This window comes from Temnothorax curvispinosus, unplaced genomic scaffold, assembly GCF_003070985.1.
Source record: "Temnothorax curvispinosus isolate PA1 unplaced genomic scaffold, ASM307098v1 QBEX01018473.1, whole genome shotgun sequence".
In the NCBI taxonomy this organism is placed as follows: Eukaryota; Metazoa; Arthropoda; class Insecta; order Hymenoptera; family Formicidae; genus Temnothorax; species Temnothorax curvispinosus.
This window is the reverse complement of record NW_020228253.1, coordinates 104,485-132,066: the sequence shown is the minus strand read 5'-3', so window position 1 is coordinate 132,066 and position 27,582 is coordinate 104,485. Positions and strand designations below refer to the sequence as shown.

Sequence of the window (27,582 nt, the reverse complement as noted above, 5' to 3'; positions counted from 1 at the left end):
ACATCATTCATTCAACCATATACATGGTTTTATACGCTATAACTTGTGATTTATGTAATACTACATAAATATGATAAAAATAACCATAACTGAAAGTTCTATGCATATAAGGTTATATTTATTAATATTATGGCAATAATAACTATAAAAATAAGAACCCTAATCATAATTATTTTATTATGCACTACAATTATAGTCGCAAATATATACCAAACACTTTTTTCTTAGTGTATGTAATATACTTATTCCAATCATTTTTAGTAGTTAATATTCTGTCATATATTAAATTATGTATTATTAATTGTTACATAGGATATCGTGGACTCAATAAAAACAGAAATCAGGAGATTTTAAACTTATGCTGTCGTTTTTCTGTTGTTGATATTGATTCCCGGGGGCCAGGAGTGAGATTGCTTCCTGCAAGGCAGGGCCAATTATGTCGAAGTGTTATCCGATTACAAATTTGTTGCGGCAATCTCGTGTTTATAGTTGGCACAGGCCTTTGAGCGTCTCTCTCCGGAGACGCATCTCTGAGACTTAATAGGCTCCACTTTGAAATTACGGGGGGAAATTGATCTTCGCTCAAAATTTTACTCCGCCGGGTAACTCTCGCCGCGCGTTGCTTTCCTCTCCGCCCTTCTGTTAATCCCCCGGCAGAAATCCGAAATTTTACATCAATCGTCGCATACAGCGCGAGACGCGCTTCGTGGCCCATTATAACGACGCTCGCCGCGCTCGCGCGCGCGATGCACCTCGTGTGCGTCACTTGTGAAACTTGGCTTTGACAGCACTCAAACTCGAGGACACGTATTTCCGTCGATCTGAGAGCTCATTTAAAGTCGAGGGAATTAATTAAAACTCTTGATAAATGGAGCAGCGCCACGTTAAGCGCGCGCACGTATATTGTCAGAGGACGAATAATAATCATTATTATACATTAATTATGCGCCAATTTCAATGTGGGCTTAACTGAGCAATGCCCCGATATACCATATAGTGATATGCATTTAGTATGAATTTAATTAATCCCAACTGTAACACAAAAATTAAATTTAAAATTTTCTGAAATCGGACGATAAAGTATATATTGTGCATGATTGTATTTATTTTACTGCTGGCTGCAATTGAAAGTCAATTTTCACTCACATGATATACATCTTTTCATTCTTTTATACCACAACACGTGCAACACAATAATGTATCCTGTTTTTATTAATAAATTTTTCAATTTATAGGCGATATTTCTTCAATTGGCATGGTTAAAAAATTAAAAAAGTACTTTTGACCAATATAAAGCACAGCTTGTGACAATATTATCTGGCAAGGAACAATCGAGCCCAGACAATTCATTGGAATTTATACAGTTTATACAGCCGTAAGCCGTAACGCCCAGCGGAAGCTCGAAACAGGGCGTTGAAATTCGCCTGGAATTTTATCGGCCGATACGGAAAGTTCCTTATTTACAATTAAAGTTTATTTTTTTAATATGTACACATGCGCATCCACACACATTGTATATACACGCATTCGCTATTGACACTTCCAATTAAAAATGTTGCAACGCAGTTTTCATGCGCTAATTAAAACGGAAATATGAAACGGCGAAAACCGCCATAATGCAGGAATACGCGGAACAATCTACTCGTTAAAAAAAAAAAGAAAAAAAGAGAAAAAAAAATGATCCAAATTTACTTCGTGAACGGTGTTGCGAAAATTGCGGTGAAACACAGTCTAACAACTGGCGTAATTACATAATTTTTTTCAACAAAGTTGTAAGTATATTTAAGTAAGTGAAATTTTGTTATAACATGAAACTCGTTTGCACTTTAATTTAATATGTTATTAAACTATTTCGAATTAATTTTAATTAATTTAATTATCAAATTATACATTACGCGCTTCTGTTCTTAACATTACATGCTAAATCCCATTTTATTTTTATCGGATTGTATAATAATTGTAATAATTATAATAATGATTACAATAATTATATAATATTTATTCTAATTATTATACTAAAATAATTATTATCTTAGTAGAAATTTAATTGTTCATTTAATTTCTGTAATAAGTATATGTAACAGATACATAATCGTTCATTTAATTTCCTGTTGGAAGGGAAAAGTAATACCGCGTGTGATAAAGTTGAATCCGGGGAAGGAAAAATGAGCGAAATGGCGGAGGAGAGAGATTTCTCCGACGAGAGAGAGAGAAGCTTCTCTGAAAAATTTCGCCGGAAGCGGTCCATTCGGAAACTGCAGAAAGGATCTCCATCGGTTTCCCCTTTCGCCTGAGGAGGCCATCGCGCACGGAATCGATTTTCCTGCAGCCACAATGCCGCTATCTATTATCCGTTATCAGTCGTGACTTTCAAAACTTGACGTGGACGACGAGGTGCTTTACGACCTTCAGCCTTGAAGCGGCGCGGCGCGTCCTTGGGCAAATGTTTCCCTTTGCAAAAATCACCGGCGGTGGCGCGAATAATTCTCCACGCGCATCGGCCAATTTATCAAATCCTTCTTAGTAAGCAAATTCCTGAGATAAGATATATAAATGACAAGTAAAAGATTCGGATCTTTAATAGATCGCCGTTGTCTTGCGCTCCGCTCGTAATTAATTGTTTGTTCCGATCTAATTTTATAGGGTAAACTTCGGACAAAAACTGATCCGCGCCGGCTGCGAACACGATGCCCTCTTTTGTAATCGTCATCGTCATCCTGCTGTTATTTATCAAGCAATGGCGATGCTATTCCCAGCTCGCGTGACGGCAAAAAGATGTACTAATTTCACCGTCCCGCAAAAAAAATGTTACCTCCTGAAAATGATATGTCACCCCATATTTTTAAAAAACTCTCTTCCTTTATACGCGCAAAACATTTTTAAAACAAAATTTTTGAAAACAGCGTTAATGTAAAATATTTCTAGAATAACTTTTAAACGCTTTAAAACAATGTACATTTTATATTTCTTATCGCGTTGAATTATATATGTATAAATCACAACTTTCAGTCATCATTTCTTTTACTAATCTCGAATCGCAAATTAAGCCGCACATAAATCTTCCAGGTCGTGAGACATCCAACTGTGTGTGTTATATCCTTCCATATCGATCCTTTCTATCACGCTTCATCAGGACATCCCGTATTTGAACGTCCCTCATTCCTCATCCTCTCGCTGCCGTTCCATTTGTCTTCGCTGAAAATCGAAGCAGTATAACTCAACTAGTCGCATTCTTGTCCAAACGTCCCAGGGACAAAATGTCCCACTTTTTTATCATAATTATAGCGTCCTGAAACTTTTATGATCCGCTAATTCCGAGCAATCTGACGCAATTACTCTTGCAGAAGCTACGAAATTGAAGGAATTAAGAGGCTCAAGGGACTCTCTCCCCCCCCTCCTTTCGTTCCTCGTCCTTTCTGTCTTCTCGCACGTCCGCACCCTTTCGCTTGCTATACGAGTGGCATAAATTTCATGCGTACATGCCAAGGGAGGTGCCATACGTCCGACCCTGATTAGCCCCTCTCTCTCGAACCACCGCTATGGCGCTTGCCCTCGAATCGCCTAAATTAAATAATTTATTAGCCGCCATCTTCTCTCTCTCGCTCTCTCTCTCTCCCTCCCTCCCTCTTTCTCAGATGAGAGTACGATCTACAGGGTGTCTTTTAAGGCTAATAGCATATTTTAATAATATAACTTTTTCTGTTAAAAATTTAATAATATGCAATCCCCGTAAATTATTAATGTAAATTAATAAGACGCCCGTCACGGAACTAGGGAGAATGATACTTTTCGCAATAAATTTTTTACGCTGATTTAATAAAGATGCTTATTAGCATCAAAATTTAAATCAATTATCGATTTACTGTTCCAACTAGGAGCTGTGTTTTAAAGACCGACAAAAAGTCGGCGCACAGTTCACTGAGTTCGAAAAAAAAGTATACAATATTCACACAATATTATTATTATATTATTATTATTATTATTATTATATTAGGCTACTAAGCTCCAGGTCTGGATCATAAATGACATTTTTCTCTCTAATTGATTGCATGTTATAACGATCTTGTTTCACTTATTAATTATTACTTATTATAAATTACTTTTGCAATTATTTACAATTTCGAAAAATTGTTATTCTAAATATAATAATCATAAAAAATTCTACAACCTTAAAATGCCTTCAGCATTTTAGAACCAATCTACATATGTATCATGTGAATGCTGTTAGGAATATTTCCCATTGGGATAGCATCAGAAATGCCCTCATGTTACTTTTTTCCGACAAATTTAATAGCGCACAAAGTGCAATTCATATCTTGCTTAGATAATTTTATTCTCTCCAAGAATTTCGGAACATCTTCACACATCTCAGAGCTCTCTCGGAGATGTCACATGGGGCGAACGCTAGGAACATATTCCCATTGGAACAGTATTCCTCAACTTCGGCCTATTTGTAAAGTTAAATTGCACACGTATTATTGACGTTCGCGCGCGCGCGGTGAACGTCGCAAATTCAATATTGGAAAAGGATTCCGTTCGTATGATCGAGCCGATGTCAATTAAAGTCAAAGTACTCGACGGAATCGATGGAGCGTCTGCTTACGAACCGACCGACGGAGCGTCTGCCTGCCTTACGATCGCTCCGCGCGCTCTCGAGTGCAGCAAGCAACCCATCGGCAAATGGCGGATAGACATCATTCCGGACGTAAAGCGGAACCGCCGCGGTACCTTCAACATTTATCCGGCTCACGTAGGTATACATGGCCTCATGCCCTTCTCGAGCCGCGCGCCATTTTGCTCCCGCGGCATCAAGATTTCAGCCTCTTAATCCTTCATACATTCGACCGGCTTACCACCAAGTGTCATGTACAAATTACTTCGTAAATGTGACTAGTTTAACTGCAATCTTACTTTTTCCGCCCCCTCATAAATTTTATTTTCAAAACTTTAGCTATTAAATTCTTCATAGATCAAACTCGCGATAATAAGTATGCTTTACGGCCGCTGTTTTATAGTCAGATTAATTCCGCTGTGATTTCATTCCTTAGTATTATTTCGTTTTTGCCGGCATGAGATTTCAGCATTAAGGGGGCGAGAAAAAGCGTTAAATGCTTGATTCAACCCCTCCTTAGAGCAATCGTCCTTAATGATGGTCGCTACTGAAGTGCAAACGATTGCCGAAGGCGCACCCGGCAAAAAGTGGTTCTCCCATCGATCCCTTTTGCGGTCGGATCAACGTAGGGACGATCTTAGGGAAGTCAAGAAGATTAATTACATCCTTGCAACTTGGAAGAAAACGCGCCGGTGAAGAGTCTTGCAAACACGCGAAAGATAACGCGGTCTAGCGACGAGCAAAAAGGATCATCAATAAGTTTAATTAAAATAGTGAAAGTCCCGCCAAGTCCATATCCCGCCGAGAGAACCGATCGCTATTCTACGAGATTCGTTTCTCCGTTGAATAAACAAGAAGCGATCGCTCAAGGACTTCGCCGTCGCCATATTTTAAATTACGGAAGTTTATACGAACAGAATAGGGGGGAGGGGGGAAGGAAGGAGACTGAAATAGCTCGCGCCGTCCATCTTCTTCGTTATCCCCGCGAAGCTCATCGGCGAAGGATATCCCACCCTGTTTGACATCCCGTTTAAATCAGCAAAGAATAATATTGTCCGGGCCGCCGGGACGAAAACTGCAGGAAAAGCACAGTTTGCGAAGAGAATATTACAACCTCGATGTTCCTACGCAATAGTAGCTTCTGTAATATCCTGCGCTGAAGAGGATTTAATATTATGCATGTCACAATACCCTCGGAAGTTGTATTTTCATCAAAATGACGTGCGTTCGCTTATAATACGAGCTTAAAAATTATACTTTCATAAATCGGAAAGAAAAACAGACGAAGATCTTTATAACACGGTTTGAACATTTCACGGTTGTCAAGACCCACAGATTTCTCAGATTTTAAACATCTTTAATTTGGGGGAGGAGGTCCAGTATCGCCCACTTCGTAGTTTCAAGAGTGATTTTTTTTCCTCCGGACACAGAAACATGCGCCTTCTGAATCACTCGTCGACACCGGTGCTTCGTTGGGGTCAGTAAAATAGAAAAATTGCCAGTTTAACCCGCGGAGCGTAACGCGCGGAAAGGCAACTCCGGTGGCGCGGAGTGGGAAAGAACTGGAGCTGGTATAGGGTTTCGCGCAGGGCAAGCGGTGCGTAGATGCTGGAATTCTCAGAGTCTAGTCTCCGGGCACGCTCCATTTATCGTCAGGCACGATAGCGACTTCCGTCTGCATGTACATGGCTCCCGGGATACGCCATATTCGTGTGTGCTTGCGCGTGACTTGCGCAGGTATTTGTACGGCGCGGCGTGCTAGCTGCCATCCGGATGTAGCTAATCCATTAAGTCCTGTATACCTACAAAAGCCGACTGCGCGAAACGATTTTCTTTTTCCACCCCTCCCCTCCCCCGACCGCTGGTCCCGAGGCCCCGTCGACCTTCTCCAGAACTGCACCGCGTCAATAACGACTTCGCCGATATCGATCTGCATGCATCAGATGGGGCACGCCGTCCGTCCGTTGCACCACGCTCGCATACCGACCGCCGCGCGGGTGCGAGGGATTCTCATGGCGGCCGGATTGCTCGTAAAGAAGTCATGCGATGTGGGATTAAGTGCTTGAAAGCAGATAGAAACGTTGCAGATCAGTATTTCCCAACTTGCGTGATATATTTCGTTAGGGCAAATTTAATCCAATCTGATATAAAAGTAATCCGCGTTGGATAAATACATATGCATAAAGATCCCTAACTGCAAATGTATATTTTGAAAATGTTCAGAGGATATATCGTAAAGTATAAGATATTATAAGAATGTTCTCAGTATATTAAGTATATCCTTAGTATATTCTATAAATATACAGAATATTATTACTGTTAGAGATAACTTTATATAAAAATCCGTTATTTTCTTCTAAATGTTATTCCTTAAAAATAGTGCGAGAAATTATCTTTCTGCCTGTTGGGGAAGGCAGACTTGAGAATGGACTAGAAATTTACAATGTTTATAGTTTTTAATGGCGGGGGGGAGTTAACTCAATTTTTTTAAAGGCCACATGATTCACATTGAGAACCTGTGGTCACTATTAGAACGCGGCCTTAATTAATGGAAAAACAACGTCGTATGGTCCAACGGTTTCCATTAATAAACACTTTCGGTTCACCCATGCGAAACGGAGTTCCGGAGTGCCACACAGAGCACATTGGATCACGGTGAGCGTACAGACCATCATTTTTAAAGCGACCATCGTCAAAGTTATCGGCGCGTGTCGCCAAAAGGTCTCTATATTAATTTTTAAATTAAATACGAATTTCTTTCTCCAACAGAGAATGGCATATAAAAACGGGCCGCCACTATCGCACAAACGGTTTTTAAACGCATCAAAAAGTGTGTTATACGAGGTAATAACTTCGTAAAACGAAATGAACGAAGAAAAGTTTTAATAAAAAAGAAAAGAGAAAAATTAATGGATTATTCTATTCGACCGCTCAACGCCGTTTCTAACGTCGTTTCTAACGCCATGGCGCGGCGCCGGAATACATTTTTTTTCTTTATCTAAGTATTTTCCTCGCGTCGGCGTAATCTTTGATCGATCGGCTTTCCCGAGAACTCAATTTATTAACTTCATACAAGCCGATGATCGAGCTTCGAAAGTTCGGTCGATTTCGGTGTAATTTATTTTCGCGAACTCGGACCGAAATCAATTCCAGAAGTATACACCATCGAGCAAAACTTTGAATACATTTTCAGCGGAAGCGAGCACAATTTTATGTTCCAAGAAAGCGCGTTATAGAACGTACAAATCGTAAAGTGAAAGATCCTTAATCTTAAAGTTCAGCGAAGGGAGGGACTTAAGATTCTTCGGATTCTCTCCCATAATGGAGAAAGAAAAATTTCATTAACGTTAACTAGGTATGCGCCAGGTGATTGTGCGTCAACGGCCACGAATTCCAAACATATCTTACCGATTAACAGAACCTCGTTAATCTCAGTGATCAACAAATCAAGATTTTCCAATCCGCGATACTTCGAAATTTTTTTATCCACGTGTTAAAATTCAACCTAATAGTTATTATATGTATTGTTAATTAAAAATGTTTCAACAATTCGACTCGAAATCATTCAATTCACTTCGATTCGAAAGAGGAAATTCGATTTAATTCGACATAAAAAAATCCTTGATTAACACAGATCAAATCTGTAGATTTTAGCGACCCAGACGCCTACGGGGACAAGAAGGATTGAATTAGCGTTAGCTGTCGTTGCCGCAGCGGCGGCTTCCACGTCAGCAATAACAATTCCCACACGTCTTACAAAGGTATCTAGTCAGCCGCAGTGCTGTCGACACCTCTGTATCGCCTTTATTGCTACTGATACCGGGTAGGTACGAACGCCATCCGGCACTTCGCCGCCGCGGCGGTACAACCATTCATTCGGTCGGACAAAGTACCGACACCGTGCTAAATATACGGTCGATACCAGCGAGGGTGAGCTGCTGAGGCGCACCCTCACACCCCTCCCAGGTTGCAGTCGCGTCGCTCGGATGCATCCGCGACGTGAGTGTGTACGCCAGCCAGGCCGCGCGTGTCTGTCTGTGTATGCGTCGCAATGGGGGAGTGATAATTCCTTCGAGCGGGCAAAGGACCAAGTACAGGAAAGCTGTTACCGAGACCGTTGTCACCGGTAGATCCTGAAGTAGGATAGAGAGAGGGGGAGCATAAGGAATACTCTCTCCCGTCGTCTTAGTTCCGTCGCCATTAGTTCCGGCTCGACTTTCACGCGGCCGTACATTCACGTCCTCCCGGATCGCCTTTATGTAATCGTTAGGTTCCTCACTTCATTATGTCAACCTGCCTAGCATCAATTTGCATCTTCCTACACTTCCTCTTCCAGCCCGCTACGTCGATGTTGTCAACTCAATATCTGGAGATTTTCTCTCCCAGCGACGGGATTTTATCAGTACGCCCACGCCGCGCCGATTTATTGCCTGCTTTGCCAAATGGATTACATTAACGTTATTTTCCAGTCATTCCCTATTGATATCAAGGCAGTCAGCAGAGCGATTTAACGTTTAATTCGCGATGATTGAAGCCGTTGCGTTTATACACAAAATAGAGAGGAATTGTGTGGGCGCGGTTAGCGCTAAATGAGGGATATGAATGACGACGGGTTAATCTAGATCGAACGATCGTTGTGTACGTATATAACGCGCGTATAACACACACTTATTATCCACGCTCTCGAACCGACGCGACGAGAGAGAAACACGACAAATTTAAGGACAATTTGTAGGATCGCAATTAACGCGCGATTTTGCCTCACGGTCCACCGTGGACCCGGCCGTAATGGTCCGAGGGAGCAAAATGTCGATTTGCCTCCCCCATAATGAATGAAGCGGTTTCGCGATTGGAATACCTGCGACATTTTGGCCAGAAGGACACTCTGACCACCACCGCGGCACGTGGTATGTGCAAGAGGGATCTGCCGCGGTCGTACGAGCGCGCATTAACGTCACCGGCGGTCCTCTAATTGATGACGTCATAATTATTATGCACGATTATGTAGCGCGAGGGATGACGTCAACTTGCGGACGATATACTGCGCGGATCTGCTATGTTAGCCGGTGCCGCATGCAGCTCCCAACACACTCCGGCTAATACTGACTTTATGAACATAATCAATTTATCGTTCATCGTGTCGAAAGAGGAAAAGACGTGAAGGGACGCGAAGGTGTCACTAGTCAACTTCAATTATAATAATTCGTATTCCGGGGGCTGAGAGGATCAGTTTTCCAGTACACTGTAAAGAGGCTTATGGAACTAAGCCTCGGTATCTAATTAATGTCTTTAACGAACTCATCTCCCTCGGTCCATACGAATTAATCTACCTAATGGAAACATTTAGTTAACTGGCGAATTTGCCAGTCAGGCTGATATGACCGTATACGTGTTGGTGTATACACAAGGCATTAACTTTTACTACCGCCGCATCTGCAGGCGCAGACGTTGGTTCCGAACGACTCAACGAGGGGTATAAAGTGCGCAGTTGCAGGACGTCGCCGTCGCTTCGGAACGGAGCTATGTAATTGCACTTCGCATCTTTCGATCTCTGCCGAACGTGGAAACGTACTTTAAACGACTTCTGCCGCGGACAGACCGGTGACTGGTTTCCGGCTGACGAAGCCATTCTCTCTTTCCCTCTTTCAGTGGCAGTCTCGTTTCGTCCGCAGCTGACGTGAACCAGTCCGCAGAATGGAACTTCGCAATTCCTGTATTCCTGTATTCCCTTAGATCCCGTGGATTTTCAGAGCTCTCAGAAATTTTTTACTTTGCTCGCGTTCGTGGTTGATAACGTAACTGTTGCGTCTGTATATATATATATAGTTTTAAGGATTGAAATTATTTATTTTCAATATCTAAATTAATTCCCTTATGAGATAGTTAATATTAGTTTACACGTCTTCAACTTACACAATAGAGATGTGCGAACTATTCGAATTTGAATTTCTATAATTCAAATTTGAACTATTAGAAAATTTTGAGTTTAGACAGTTTGAATACAAAATAAACATGTATATTGCTAATTTTATAAAATCATATTTTCCGTTAATAAGCAAAAATACGATCATGTAAATAGGATGCATTCAGTGAGTGCACCTATATTCAATATTATAATCGCTCACTGAGCAGCTAAATTTATAGCAGTCAAAAAATTTATAATTTTTGACATGCCCTGTGACCCTATCAAATTGTAAAGTAAAAGTTTAAATATGCGTAAAAAATGTAGTAAGTTGTAAGTATTGACAATAAAATAAACTATATTTTATTTAATTTCTAACAAGTATGTAATTGGATAATGTTATTGGATACTGCATTAGAGTATTTGAATAATTTATCTATGATTTTTTGCCTAATTGTTTTAATTAATACGACATTAAATAAAATATATTTTATTAGTTTTATATTAAATATTATTTAAATGTGTCATCTTGCTTTAAAAAGAATTTATATCATAAATCTCTTATTATCCACATTAAAATTCAATCTAATAGTTATTATATTGCTAATTAAAAATTATGTTTCAACGACAATTGAAATCATTCAATTCGCTTCGATTTCAATGAAATTTTTTCGATTTGGTTTGATTTGAATTCGAAAGAGAAAATAAAATTCGATTTGATTCGATTCAACATCAGTAATTTTTCATTCACACATCTCTAAACTTCAAATTACATCTTCAAATTATATTTAAGCTTTTTTATGCTTCTTAATATGAAACCGTATCTTGCAGTATTGCAACTATAAACCGCCAGAAACTACTACATTACAACTACCCAACTGTCAACTTAGTTGTAGATCTTAGTGTGGGAATCAAAATTTTGCATAATGAAATACCCTAAAACCACTAGATATACTCGAGTATACATAAACTCATAAACATGTCTACACTGAGAAAAAAAGTTATTAACTTGACTAAATATTTTTAACTGATTATTATTTTTTAACTGAAATATTTAAGTATTTGAGTCAATTACGTCATGTTAGATTTAATATGTCGTATTTAATTTAAATACATAAATATTTCAATTAAACAAATAATAATCAGTTGAAAATATTTAGTCAAGTTAACAACTTTTTCTTCTCAGTGTAAAAACACAAAAATTCTAGACTAAATTTAATCTTAATAAGTCAACTGCCTTGAGTAATCTTGAACTAAATTAAATTCATTCAACGAGATTTGTCCTTTCCCGACGTAGAATCCCATCTAAAGTCTGTGTACACTCTTGGAAGGAGGTAATTCTGGAACACGAAGCACTGCTTGTCTACTTATCTACACGACAACGGGGGATACACGTACGCAGGCATGCAAGGAACGTGACTGTGACACGTCGAGGTATCGTGTGAGCGAGAGATATATTACGCCGGCGGCGGCGGCGCGGCGGCGCGATCTGAAATCGATCGATTGTGACCTAGAAGGAAGGTTAATCCTGCGCCGGGGTACAACAGCTCCCAATTAAGACCGCAGGCGGTGTACCGCAATACGTGGAGCGCCGACGCTCCGACCGTCCGTCGACCCCGAGAGCTCAACAATCAACAATTGTACGCCACACGGGCGAAAAAAAAATCTGCTACTATTTCACAAAGCCGCGTGAATTCTATACTGTATACACAGAAATACATATACATACCGCGTCCTGCAGACGTTAGAACACAATACAGTTTGCGGTCCGCGCCGGGTAAAGTGACAAATGCAGCTGTTGACGTTTTCCTTCTGTTTCTCGATTATGGAAGGAATCGGTTGCCGCGTTGTCGAGACTAATTGACTTGTCTATATTGACTTTAATTAGTGGAAACTTTACATTCTTTGCATTCTTTTAGTTGGCGGAAACTTGGCCTCTTATATTCTCTCGCGTCATGAAAACTCTACATTCTTTTTTATTATTTAATCGAAATTTAATACTTTTTAAGGGAAAAGTTTATATTTAAAATACTTTAGTCGTACGAATCCTTACACTGAAAAAAAAATCTCGTTGCATTAATTGGAATTCTGCAGGTAGAGTCAACCAGTATATCTGTTGGAAAATGAATGAATCAGAATTCTTTTAGCATTATTAATTTCTTCCTATTAAATATACTAGAATTTCTTGTTAATGAAATTAGCTGCACGTTTCTTTGTTCTTATGTGTCGTTTATGTCTAGTGAATATAACTAAAAATTTTATAAATCCAACTAGAAAATACTAATAAAATCTTTATAGTTAAATTATTAAATGTTCTAGTTGTATCATATCGAGTTCTATCGTGATAACTAAAAAAATTCGGTTTGGTTTCACCAAAATGCATTCATATACGTTTTGTTGGTACAATCGAAACATTTTTCTCAGTGTATGTCTAAAATATTGTCTTCAATAAATTGCTATCGGGTTCCAAACTTAGTATTTTTTTATATTTCCTTAAAGCTTTGTTTAATAGTTCGCTATATATATTTCAATTTTGGTTGTATATCTATTATAAAAAATCTTTTTAGAATTAAAAATTTCTCTTAAATTATGGATTTTTATATTGTTATATTTTGTAAATCCAACACGAAAAAAAGAATTAGCTACTATGACAGATGTAGTCGTAAAATATGGATGACTAACATTTTTTGTAGCGAGAGCTATGATTTAGAAATAGTAACAAAACCTTTTGTTAAAGTTTTGCTATCATTGCTAAATTATAATTCTCGCTGCAAAAAATGTTAGTCGTTCATATTTTACGACGAGATTTGCTATAGTACAGCTAATTCCTTTTTTCCCGTGAAATAAATCAAATTTGATTTACGCACGCAACTTTGCTTTATGAACGCTCAGAACGTTATTGCGGTATGCAATAGGGCATTCCAAAACAAATAAAATATTTTACGTTATTTGAAAATAGTTGGCAAAGCAATTTGAGCAATTTAGTAAATGGTAACCAGCGTTTTTATCGAGGCGCCACGCCGCATCGCTTCCGCATAAATATTGATTGCGCATCGATCGCGCGCGCGCGCGACCGCCATTTTCATCTTTTGATAATGCGGCCGCGTATTAATGGACCTGTCTGTGGTGACTGTTGGTATTAACCTGGATAAATGGAATAAAGTTTTCGCCTGTACGAGCGGTCGACGCGCGCGGGCGATATTGCCGCCGTTGTTGTTACGCCCCGGAAAATGGCAGTCGCCATCGCGGAATTATTGTTTTTATCGAAAAGTTTCACGGGAATAAATAAATCCCTCTCGTTTTTTTTTTTTACTTTTCTCCTCGGACAGCGAATCAATTGAAACGGATCGCGTAATGTAAACGGAACTGATTGAGGTAATAAATTCGCGGCGAGGAACAGCAGCGATACACCTCGATTGCAACGGAGAACGGAGAAAATGCACGCGCGCATCGGCCAATTAATATCCGCCCCGGGCCCTCGGCGATTCATTTATCAAAAAGTCGCGAGATCACCGTGCCGTGCCGCGATAACGAACAGCCCGAGCGATTTTTCACGCCGCACTGAAACTCTGCAGCCTCTTATTCCGCCGGCGTTCGCGTCGTTATCGCGTTTACAGCCAATCCACCCGTTTTCGAACGTAAGTGCGGCGAGAGAGAGCCCCTTTTTGTCCATTTTATTTCGCCAATCGACAGAAAAATCGAAATCCCATCCGCGGCTATTATAAGCGCCGCTCTGCGGTAAGAAATTTCAAGGGACAAGAAGTATTTTGATAAACGAGACTAACTGAATTTTAAGACGTTCTTTGGGAATCCTCCTAGAATTCTTTCCGAATGTTTTAATGTTGAAATACCTACTTGCGAGTTGTAAAAGTTTACTACTCAAACTCTTCATATCTTTAATTCCTTTTAGTTGTTTTCCCAGATAACACAAATGTCGAAAATCGGAACATCTCGAAGAGTGTGTTGTCTGAGTTGTTAAAATTTACTTTTTTTGAACTTTTGAATTAAACTATGCATTCGCCGAAATGCAGAAACTCTTTTATATTGGAAGGTCTTTGTATTACCTTCACTAGCTTTTTAATTTCCTCAATTATTTTCCTGCTATCTTAAAATATTTCCACTTCGAAAACACGATTTTCCAATCTCCCTCAACGTTCCTGAATTTGCGCAGTTTTATTTACATGCACTAAGGCACTTTCTCGGGAGTCCTTGGGGGTTATAATCTGCGCCTTTACATGTAAAATGCATTTATCTCGCGTATAAACTCCGGGATTATTCGTGTATTTCTTCCTGCAAGAGCGAGCGGAGATTCGCCGAGCGCGGCGGTTCTTCGGGCGCACGTTCCCGCGTATTCCAGTAGCCAGTAGCCAGCCGGGCTTGCGGGACGCGAAACAAAAGGGAATGAAGCGGAGAATATCCGAAAACAATACATTTTATACCACCGCGCCGAGCGAGGCTGCGGCGCCCTTCCTCCGTGATACATAAATATCATCCCGCCCGCGCCGCCGCGCCCGCGCCCGCTCCGGAGCGAGTCATGACGTACTGCATGCGCGTCAAGGCCCGCTTCTCCTTGCCAAATGTCCGCCTAGTCGCGCTAGCCAGACTTCTTGTTTTCCCCCGCTCCACCGTGAAAAAGGATGCCCACAACCCACAACCACCCTCGCGTCAAGAGCGGTAGATAAAGTAAATTAACGCTTTCGGTTGCATGCGCGCTGCCCTAAAACCGTCCCCAACTTCTCTTTGAATGCCGAGCTCTTCTTTGCGTCTTTATGGATAATGCAAATTGCCATTTTCGTTATTTGACTATTGTTTCGAAAAGGAACTTGAAAATTCTTAATAGTTTGTCTTGATCGTCTTTGGTGTGCCGCAAATCCAATCCTAATTTTGAATTATTGTTGCAAATTCGACTTTACTGTAAATCCAAGTGTGTTTTTTCTACACGTATAAATGTATAAAAGTGACATTTGACTGAATTTCGTTTTATATGTTTTGTTGCGTGTTAAATTAACACGTTTAATCGTATTAATACGTTTAACCGTCTTAAATGACGTCATTTAAAACGGCAAGAAATGTGTAAGAAGAGCTTCTATTAAAATAACACACTTGGAATTGCAGTGTTGTTACGGAAAACAAAATTGCTATCTGTACATCAATTGCTTTGATATAACAGTGAGAAGTTATATCGAAGACAATAACGTTATGAATACAACCGATTGTATACCCACGGTCTTTATACATGATTGATCAATTGATTAATCCCCTGCGGAACCCTCTTTGATAAGTCCGACAAATTCCGTCATAAATTCGAGGGGGAGAAACTCTGAATCCGTGGATATGGATTAAAGTGGAACGCGCGAGGTATTAAGAGTGATAACTGAGGTGTCCCGGTATCCAGCGCGATGAGGACGTAATTCTTTTTTTTTTCATCCACATAGGGAGATCCCAGTTAAAAATCCATCTTCTGGTGAGTAGACAAAGAGCCGGAGCCGCATAATAACCTCTTACGCCACCCCCTCGAGTACCGGGAATATTGTTTCGCATCAAGGAGCCGCTTTTAAAGCGTTAATTTACATTCCTACCTTACCTTGGACATTCTCTCGCTCAACACAAATCTGGTTTTATCGGAATTTTTAGGCGAAACCCCCCTCGAAACCCCTCGAATAACTCTTGTCTCGTTTTCTTATTATTATTCCGCCATTGAACGTAGAATCAAATTTCGATGTATTTTCCTTGTGAGAGGAATCTCTCCACAAATCTGCCTTTTTATTCTGATTTTATCGGAATAAAATTATCAACGGCATGAAAATAAATTGTATAGAAATAAAGGCAAAAAGAACAATACGATGTAAATGGGAGACTTTATCAGGGGTGGAATTCTGAAAAATTTACATAACTTAATTTTTTTTCACGGTCGATTTGCGAAAACGGCTTAGATTTTCATATAGCTATTCCCCCCAAGACGTTGTATATGCACGAAGGCGACGTAAGTCGATCCATTTGGGTGGCTACGATGTTCCGGCAATATCGACTAGCCGGAGATTTATAGAGACGCCCTGAGAATTTTATCGGGGGCCGTTGATCGATTTATCGGGGCGCCTGCTGCCGACTGCACGGACCTAGCCGGGCCGAAAGAAAGGCCTTATGCACGAAAGGAGGAAAGCCGTCGCTGACTTGACCATAAATTAGAGCGATTTTTCGCGCCCCGGCCGTGATTTACAGCCCTGCCAAGCGCAAACGGGTACCTATCATCATCGTTGTACACCGCGAGCGCAAACCATCTTCCTACTCCTAAAGTCTCCCGATCTTTATCCCTAATTCCCCTCGCATTTTGCGTTCTATCGGCGCCATTATTCTAGCACTTTTAAACTGGATTTCCCTGACGCGCGCGCTCGTCCTCGCGAATATAACAGAGTTCTGGCTTCTCTTGAAAGCTTTATTGGAATCAATATATTAAATTAAACTTGGATTCTCTTTATTTTCTACAATCTTCAACTCTCTCGACGCCTAAATCTACGAATCCTTCTTATGCCAGAAAACGTTACGTGACGCGAGGCCTTTAGAGTAACTGGGGGACATATGCCAGTGTGGGGAATATGCCACTCATTATGTTGAACAAAGTTATGGTTAGAAGTTAGAAGCGCTCTTGTAACACCATGAAATTGTTCAAAGATCTATATATCTGACGTTTTGCATAAGTTTTATTAATTTTCTGGCAGTATATTATAGTTTTTATAAGGTCAGTATTTGATAATGTGTACTTTTTAGAACTTTCTTACTGCTTTATGTGTACTAAGTTATTCTTCAAGCGTTACAATGTTTTTAATTCGATTAGCTTGTCGTTCTATTAGTATTGATGGATAGGATGAAAGTGTTCAGTACGTCGCTGGTTCCGTTTTACTGACAGCCGTATTAAACAGTGTAAACAAATATTTTTCCGTATAAATGTTGAAATTGAATAAACCTAAATATTTGTTTCATTAATTTTATTTATTTTATTTACTCTATGAATAAGCTACGTACTTTAATATTTTGCAAAATTGTATCCCGGATAATTAAAATTATTTATTGTTGAACATAACACTGTTGAAATACAAAGAAAATAATAAAAACATTCTTTTACGTGTTTTGAACAAGAATGTATACGAAAAAGACTAAAAAGAAAAAAGTAGCTGATATAAAGTTTATAAAATTTATTAAGTTTAAAATTTTAAGATTTTAAGATTTTAAGATTTACGAGCTTTTAAAGAGTTCATATATATATATACATATATATAAGGTAAGGTTTTAAAGTTTTTAAAATTCATTTTTTATTTTAATTTTAAATGTTGCGAACCAATATTATAATAATTTTAATATTACAATTTAATTTCAAAGGTTGCACGATTTTTAATTCTAAAAACCATTTGTATTGACTTATTTTAAAGACTACTTATACTGTTTTTTTTTATGAATAAAGTAACTTTTGAAATTAAATTACGACATGTTTATACATGGTATATTGTCTACATGGTTGAGTAATATGTCACTTTGCAACACTTTTGTATTTCTTTCTTTTTTAATAGCAAACAATCTAAATATTACAGTAAAATCATATACAAATAACAGATAAAAGAAGGAAAAAGAAGATCAGTATGCAATAAGGTACTTCAAAGAGAAAGAAAAAAAAAGGAAAAATCAAATTTTTGTTAAGCGTGGCATATTTCTTCTAGTTACCTTATATTTTTTTGTTCTTCTTAAATACCTACAACATTTTTATTTAAAATGTTTTCGATCTTTGCATGAAATCTGCAACTTTTTCGATTCTCTTATTTCCCGAACTTCAGTTCTCTTCGATTCTCACGTCTACATCTTAGCACGTATTCAACTTCTGACATCCGGTACTTTCCTTTAGAGCCTTTGCCATTCGGTTTCTCGACTACTTCCACTTTTTGACACGTTGAATCTTCGATCTTCGCATCCTCGAAGGGAGAGCATTAAATATTGACGTTTCTTTCATCCAAAATTCGATCCCGCCACCCTTTGACACGAACCTCATCAACCTTGCAAGCGTCTTATGAGAATAAGAGACCAGGACGACGTAAGCTACGATGGTGGCTTTCGCGGTGGTGCCGCGATTGCGTCTGCTGCTGAAATATCATACACGACTAGCATGCACGACGTGTTAACGTCACGTAATGCTTATCGTATATCTGCGAAATTAATTACGCTCTATATTATATAAGCGATTTTGCGACAGGAATGTATAAATAATCTCAATCCAATTATATTATGGATTTCAAATGAATCTGTATATATTTATTTTAAATGAAAAAAATTACTGGAAAAAAGTGGTTCAATATTTTAATTCCACATTTTATTAATTACAATTTATTTCAAGGTAAATATAATTCGAGATAAATATTTATACATACATCTATGAGAGATTTTTTTCTATAAAATCTCTTTTCAATAATGATTTCGATGCATATATCTTTTGTGACGGTACTGCAGAAGAAAATATTTCATGTTTTCTCCCTTAGTCCAATTTCCATATTTATTAATATTATTAATATTTTCCCAAATATTTTCTCTATATGTTTATTCGCGTAAGCCAAATTAATTTCGTTAAAAACCGCCCGGCGCGGGATATAAACGAGCGTCGGATTTCAATAAACATTTCGCACAGTTAATTGGTAATTAAGGATCTAAAAACTCATCGGATATGGAAATGTAATTTCCGATATTGATGAGACAGCGGGGAGGAGAGGGAGAGAGAGAGAGGGTGGTCTTTTATCTACGGTGGAATTTACGGTCACCATATCTTCCTGAGACTGGATCGGATATTCAAGCAATATAGCAGTAAAATATTTCCCCCCCGATGGAATTTTTTTCCATCAATTTTATACGTATGGACCATTCGGGATGCTGAACTCATTTCGAGAGCAGTAGAGAGCAATGGAAAGCGATAGCAGAAGGAAAGGATTCCGCGGGATCCTGCGAGAATTCGAGAGGTACCAAGATATCTTCGTCCACAAGAGGGAATATAAAATCAAAGTCAACTTTAATTCCTTTGTTATAAATATTCGATATTATATACCGAAACATCCGGCATCATATATAAGTTATCTTTTTTTTACTATTAATTCTTAAAACTTATACAATGTGTTGCTATTGAAAAACGACTGCTTTTAATATAGACAATTAAAATTAATAATTATTTAAATCATATTAAACTACAGTATAATATAAAATATATAAATAAACCATTTTACATATTTTGTTTGCAAAATAGCTCAAGAGGATATATTTAGAAATAAACTGTTAAAAAAAGCAGTAAAAAATATCGAAGGCAAAATCATTACCGAAAAATCTTCTTAAAAATTATCTGTGTCTCTTTTGCGAACTTAAGTCCTAGAGAATGGACTCGGGCATGAAGTTTTATCCTTATCTGGCAGTTACCATGGGCGTCTTGGATTATCATGGCTGGCTGGAATGGCCGGATGAACACCGCGCCATAGTCGCTTTACATTAATCCATTAAAACGGGTCACGCTTGACGCAGTAAAGTTAATATAAGTAAATTAGAAATTTATCTAACATCTGCTTCAGCCACGTATTTTATAATGAGATCGCCGAGCGCCGCTCATTACTTCGGCATGCTCCTCTTTTAAATGGCGGGCGATGGCGCCAGTAATATTTTAGGCACCCTCTTCAGGCCATATTGAACAAAGTACCGCTTTTTGTCAAATGGCAAACACTAAAACTGATATACCAATATAGCCTAATGATACTACTACAATGATAGATATAATGAACAAAACGCTAAATTAAATTAAACAAAGAAATGTGCATAAATTCACGCAAAAAATATTTTTAGGCACAAGAAATCCAGCCTGACTGCATATTGGCACATTTCCTATTTACCTGATTGTGTTATCATAATCGGTCATGATTCTCCGTATGCTCACGAATATAACTTCTCTTTCTTGTAACACATTGAAAATTTAGTTTAACTTGCATGCTTTTCCGCCTTGTTTTAAATAATGAAGCAAACAGTAAAATAATATAATTTTAATCAATCAGAAAGTTAAACAAATGCAAAAGTTGATCCTGTACACATATAGGTATGTGCATATAAAATAATTAATTTTACTTTAAAAACTTAAAGTACATTTAAACACATAAATTTTAAAGTGGCTAATTCACAAAGAACAAGCAGAGAGGAAGTTAAGTGTGTGGATAATATGTTATGCGAGCTAGTCCGTGAACACGTGCGAACACCTACTTGTTCAAAATTAACGACACGTCGAGTGGAAAGCGGAATTATACGAAGCAAACTGCACCAAAGATGAGTATACTCTTTCTTGCACTTATTCTCGTTAAGCGTCAGAGTTATGAGAGATATTTTTTTAAATGTTATTTTTCTGTCAAACTATTAAAATTATGAAGATTTTAATTAGAGTCGATTAGAGCTTGAAAGCTATTGTAATTAAAAGAGGTTTTAGTAAAAAGTAAAAAAATGGAGTTAACTTTTTATTTTAAATTTAATTAGAATCCCAATTTTAAACTTTAATTAAATTTTTGTTATTCGGCATTGACGACTTTTCTGATTAAACGATTATATCTTTTTGGAGTTTGATAAATAATTAACGTTTTGAACTGTTTGCTAAGTTTTTTAAATTCAACTTTAAGATATTATTTAATAAGAAATATTTTTATACATAAAATTATATTACGAATATTATAAATAATATTTTGGACTCACAATCAGATCTTCTGCCACTAATATTATTCTTGGATATTATTTATATATATATTGCGCGCTATTAATAATGTTCCAACTAATAACTTATAAAAATAAACTTTATTTTCAAATAAACAATATTTTTGATAAACCGTGGATGGTCTTTTTAACGTCAAGCACGCAATGTCGGCATGCGGAAAATCCGCTTTATAAACGTGTCATCATCGAGCGGACAGGCGATGAGAGCTCGCGCCGATAACCCCATCCGCGATCCATCATCAGGCAGGGGCGATACACGACAATAGCTCCGCTCTCATTAATTATTTTCCTTTTTTTTCTTTGCTCCCCCTTCGTTTTTTTTCGTGTTCGCGTTCCAAAACCGCGTGTGTCACGACTGTTTACCGTCCCTGCATCCAGCTGTGCCATGCCGCCGTGAATGGCTGCCGGTAAACGAGAGGCGAACCCGGTTGTTATCATCTATCAAGTGCCATCGTCGCGGACAGACACTGTCAGCAAAATCGTGACGCTTTGTTGGTGTTTCCTCCCCCTCTACGGTCGAGATTTGTCGCCGACGCGAATCCGACGCTCCCCGAGACACGGGGTATTAAAAAAATCGCTGCGTAAAAAATTGTCGATGGAGAGAATAAGGCGGGACTTGAATTGTCGAACGTTGGGATCTTTTCTGTTGTACCCGCTATTAAGATACCCGCTTAAACATTTCCCTATAAAAATTGAATTAATATTGACAATACTGTTTCTTATATTGTGTATCCCTAACAGCAATAATATCTTGTATATCTATAGAATATACTAAAAATGTACTTAATATACCGAGAACATCCTTATAATGTTTTATACTTTACAATATCCTTTGAACATTCTCAGAATATACATTTGCTGTTAGGGATATGATACATATTATTTATTTATTTACAGTTATTTTATTTACTTTGTTATCATTTTTTTTTTCCTATTTTGTTCACCCATACGAGAAACACAAAACTCTTCGCATTGTTTATTTGTTTTTTTCTTAGAAAGAGGATGCAATGCGGTCTCTACCATTTTTTTATTGTTTGATTGTACAGTCATTTTCCGTATCTTGTTATGCAAATTTATAATATTAGAAGACTCTGATGATGATTTAAAAAAAAAATCACGCAATTATTGTCTAACGATGCAGTCTGCTAAAGTCTCTCTTGAGAACATTAAAAAGGCTCTTCATTAGAGTTTAAATGGGATTTTAATATTGCCGATTTTAATTAACGAAATATCATTACGACGGAAGCTTTTGCGGACCGCGAATAAAGAAGGTTGTTACGCGGAACAACTTCAAGTCACTTATCGAGCGCAATTTTTCATTTTTACTTCACTTTTAAATTGGCATCTGTATCGAATCGATTCCATAAGCTTCCTTGCTATTCCAAATGTGTCAAAAAATTTCTTCCTTAATAATAAAATGTCTAAATTTGATAGAGAAGGGGGGAAACGAGACAGTTCTAGTATTACTCCATTTGCCTGGAAAATTTACGGACTGCTCTGAGCTCGTCACGTCATATCACAATTGTCTCCGACTATCGATTGTTCCCTCTGGCAACTGGTTGCCGCATCTCGGTGATTCCGCCTGTCCTAGAAAATATTTTCTTGTAACTATTTCGAGAACTCAAAGTCCTTTTCAACGGTTCCCGAAAAATGGACTAAGAATTTTTTCAACAAAATTCTCTCAGGAAATATTAAATATAATACCTGCTTTAATTTACAATATTAAATATCTTAATAAAAAAATTTTTAAATTAAATTGTAATGGCGTAAGTTATTTTAAAATTTCTTGAAGCATCTGACATCTTCAAATATAAATTTGCAAAAAATTCGTTTACAAAGTCGCTTTGCATGAGAATAAGCGAAAAATTATGCTGGATGAGATTTGGCTTCTTTGATTTCTCGTTGTTTTCCCGTTAAAGTATGTTCCATTCTTGTTCCATAATTATTTAAACACAAATCTCGACAGTTGCGCTCGAAAAATCTCGTTCCCGAGATAATGGCGAAACTTCCCTCGGGCTGCTCGAGGCCGAAATTATCCGCCAACTGTTCAGGACGAGGGCGCACATAATGCGCCCGATTACGTGAGGACCGAACGAACGAACGAACGAACGAACGAACGAACGAACGAACGAGTGAACGAAAAAAAAGCGTCTTTTTACATATCTAGCGTGGTGCTTTTCACATATCTAGCAACGAAATTTTACGACGCGGAAATCTCGACCGATGGCGGAACTCATTTACCTATGCTCGTTTATGCGCCCCTTATCGGCGCGCTCGCGAGGTAAGAGCTAGGATGGAAGTTGAAAATCCGAAAAGTACGAAAATCTCAAATGATTCCCCCAGTTCTTCCATTCTCCCGGCCTGTTTCTCTCCGTCAGGATATCTTTGAGGCAGATTTCGTAAATGGAGACTCGCTCACCTTCTCGCGGACATAAAAGGTGGCTAAAAGGGATATATAAAACAGTTTAAGATTGTCCGCTGGATATAAAAGAACCGCGATCCTCGTGTCGTACTTAAGCCAAACATATATTTAATGTGTTAAACGAAATTTCACGATATTATTTTTATTCAAATATCGCGATGTTTTCGCCAAAGAAAGGTCAGAGAGTGGTGATATTACTCTTTAAAAGTCGAAGATGAAATTTAGAAAGTATAACGTAAGAGGATGTAAAAGAATGAACACAAAGTGTAACTTGAAATTACTCGACAAAAGTTTGTGAAAGTAAATAAAAAAAGACTGAAAAAACTGTATTTGAGAAATTCTTTTCGAGCTTGTTTTTTTAACACATGAAGAGACGCGGTAACGTCGAGCATAAAAATAACGACAAGCCGTCTGCGACCGTGTTCATGTCATCGTCCGCCGTTGGCGATTCACGTTTTTGGGGAAATTTTCCACCTCGAATTTTTCGATTAGAGAAAATAATGACGCAATAAAAAACTTTTAACGACATTTTTATGATGTAACGCTCTCGATATTCCAATCGGTCCGAAAAAATTGGTAGTCCCAATGCGGAGATGCGTCAAAAAATGAGATGCAAAAGCGGCGCGAAAAAAAAGTCTCTTTTTTCTCTCGTCGATGTTAAAATCCATACGTACGTGCCGAAGCGCGTCAATTCGGAAAATGATAGGATCTATATCGACAGAATCAAGGAGGTGGTTTAAGCCGATATATTGAGGAGAATTTACGGTGAAGGGCCTCGGCGTAGCAGTCGGGAACGAGTTCGATACAAGAGCTACGTTTATGATCGTCGAAATTTCAGAATCCTCGAATCGAACGCCCGGGATTCTCGAGATAATTGGCTCTTAGAATACCGAGTTGTAAAATTTTTCAACTTTTTACAATAACCCGAACGTTTATACATTTACAATTATTATCGCGCATTATCGAATTTTCAGACCTACTTATTCTCAATTTAATTCCCGTTTCTCTGCTCACATTCTTCGTCCTTATTTATATTTTTTATTTTAAAGTTTTCTCGTTCCTCAGAATTTTTGTCTTAAATTACATTTTTATTTTTAATTAATCTTTAAGTTTTAATCTTGTTTATTGAATTTCTAACTTTTCTATCTTATGCAATTGTCGGATTTTCTTTATCCGAAGCAAACAATTATCCCGCGAAGAAATCCGGGAAAAAGGAAGGGGCAATAAGATTTACGAGGACGATAAACGTCATTTTCGTGAGTGGCCACATATAAGAGCACAGTCGTAAGGACATCTCTTAATAAGACGAGCGTATCCAGCGTGCACGTCGCTTCTGTGGACTGTATGCGAAGCTTTTACCGCGGCGATTCTGCTGTGAATACAGGCAATGAATGCAGCCGTGATAACCGCACCGTCGTCCTTATCTGTACACCGTAATCCTGCTTGTGTCACTGTAACTCGCGGGACGACGCGATAAAGTGCGCTGCACTGCAGTTGCATCCGACCTTGCCGCGCATCATTGTGCAGGTTTATCCTGACGTTAACCCTGCCGCTTTCAGTTTTGCATTCCTGTCCATTCGTTTTTTCTTTATATATGTAACGTTTCAAAACTGGGAGAACGAAATATAGTCCGAGAGTTGAAATTGAGATTAGAAGAAAGACGATTTTTTTGAAATGATATATAAATATCATGACTACACACACACATACACACAAAAGAGAGAAAGCTCCAGCTCCTGCGATAAAACTCTTTGAATTTTTGTGGTAAACGAGCATTTAATATTCGCATATTTATATTGACGCGTAGAAATAATTTATTGAAATTTAATAAAAATATTATTTTTGAAACCCATTCAATTTAGGATATCAAATAGTGCAATAATAAAAATACGATTTATTTAAATTTAACGAAATATCGATATTTATTTCATTCTGCTTTATGGGTAAAAATTGCAGAAACCACATTTTATAATTTAATAAGTTTTCTTTTAATGCTTTTGCATTTTCGAGCATTGTGGCGACGAGAGTTAAAATTAAATCGCGGATGACGTAAAATCGACCCGGATTAGAAAAGTTTCGATTTCTGCGTAATAAATGCACAAAGTGTTTTCTCCGTGTTGGCGACATTCGCCAACGGAGGCCGAAAGGATTAAAGAAAGCGTTGCTAAGAAGGCGGATGCAATATCGAATTTGCAAAATAAAGCGATCTAACGGGGAACGCAGGTAGTTCTCGTTTACCATTCACGATATCAAACTACGGAGCACCGCTCTATGAATATGTAAAGTCCGTTAGAGGCACCCCGGCAAATTGTTTGTGGATCGCATCAAATATTGACAGGGCGCTTGTAAATTTATTCACGGCCGAAATAATATATCGTCGCGCCACGCCGCGCCACGCCGCGCCGCCATGCCACAAGGCTGGATAAGTTGAAAGCCCGATTTTCCCTCCCGTAACGGGGAAATGAGATTCTTATTCTTTGTTTACGAGAAAAACGCAAAACTGCGATTGCGCGAGATCCTTCAATACCCCGAATTCTGAATGTATGGGATTTGATATCGAAAATTGGCATTTGAGGCTAAACCGCGTTCTCCCTTTCGTATATTGTAGTCTTCTTATCTCGGATTTAAATTTTTATTCTCGAATATTGCAAATTTTCTATTCTTGTGTTTGCTTTCCAAGCCCTGAAGCTTCGAATATTACTGAACTTTTAGAAAAACTCAAAGATTTATAAATTACAATTTTTTATAACTTAATATATGTAATATAATATAATATTAAAATAAATAAACAATAAATTTTGTTTTAATGATAAAAGTTATGTTGATAACGTTTAGGAATATTGAGATGAACTTTACCCTTTATTTTGCATTAATTTTTTTGATAAGAAAAACCACTCTTTCGCATATAAAAAGATATTGTAGAGCGTTTTAAGGTGTTCCAAAAAAAAAATGCAAGAAGGTAACTGCTTTCAGCACTTCCGGCGTTACATGTAGACAATTAGTGACAGAATTCTCCTGCGAATTCCTAGTTCGTATAAAATGGGCTTTAGCGGATAACATGTATCTGGGGACGTGTATTTCGAGCAATCGGCGGAGTCGCCAATTAGGAAGGGCACGTGAGGAAGCTACAAGGACGATAATGAAAATAATAATTAGCCCGGCGTAGTTGCGGCCCATTAATTGATTTGGCCACCGAATCGTCATCGTTCTGGACGTTCACTTAATTAGCACGGCCGGGCAATCAAGCGGTCGTTTTACTCCTCTAATCGCATTGACGGCTGTCCATTTTCCGCGATGCGTTTATCCTTACGAGATCTCTTTTTTAGCAAATTAACTTACTAAGAGTGGAAATGAATATCACACAAAATCTCCTTCCTTACGCAATATCCGAAAGAGTTTACGTTACCGGCTTAAATTACTTTTGAAGAATTCTAGGAAATAAATCTTGAAAGAGAAGAAATTAAACTGAGCTTTAATTTCATATTTGTTGTACTGCAACTTTTAACGTCAAAGCAGGAAACTGTATAAGGTCAACTCTAAAATTACATATAAAATTTTAATTACGGTTCCCTGTCACTAAAGTAAAAAGAGGACAAAATCTGAAATATATTTTTGCTTAATAATTAAAACAAATTCGGAAACAGAAATTATTGCTGTTTTGTTAAAAATATTATAAAAATTATTGTATTTTATTAGAAATATTATAAAAAACATATTAAATATTATAAATGTAATATATATATATATATATATATATATATATATGTATATAAATCAGAGAGAGATATAGAGGGGGAGAGAGAGAGAGCTGTAAACTAATCGATGCGACCTGTCATAGGGTCGTTGCGTTTCACGAGGGGTTGGGGAGGGGCCAAAGGATGCAGA

At 38.0% G+C, this 27,582-nt stretch overlaps 1 protein-coding gene across 2 annotated transcripts in view; it reads left to right on the top strand.

The window, feature by feature from the left end:
• Nucleotides 1–27,582, top strand: part of LOC112468441 (neuroligin-4, X-linked) — a 149,283-nt gene that overhangs the window by 97,302 nt on the left and 24,399 nt on the right. The window lies entirely within an intron of this gene.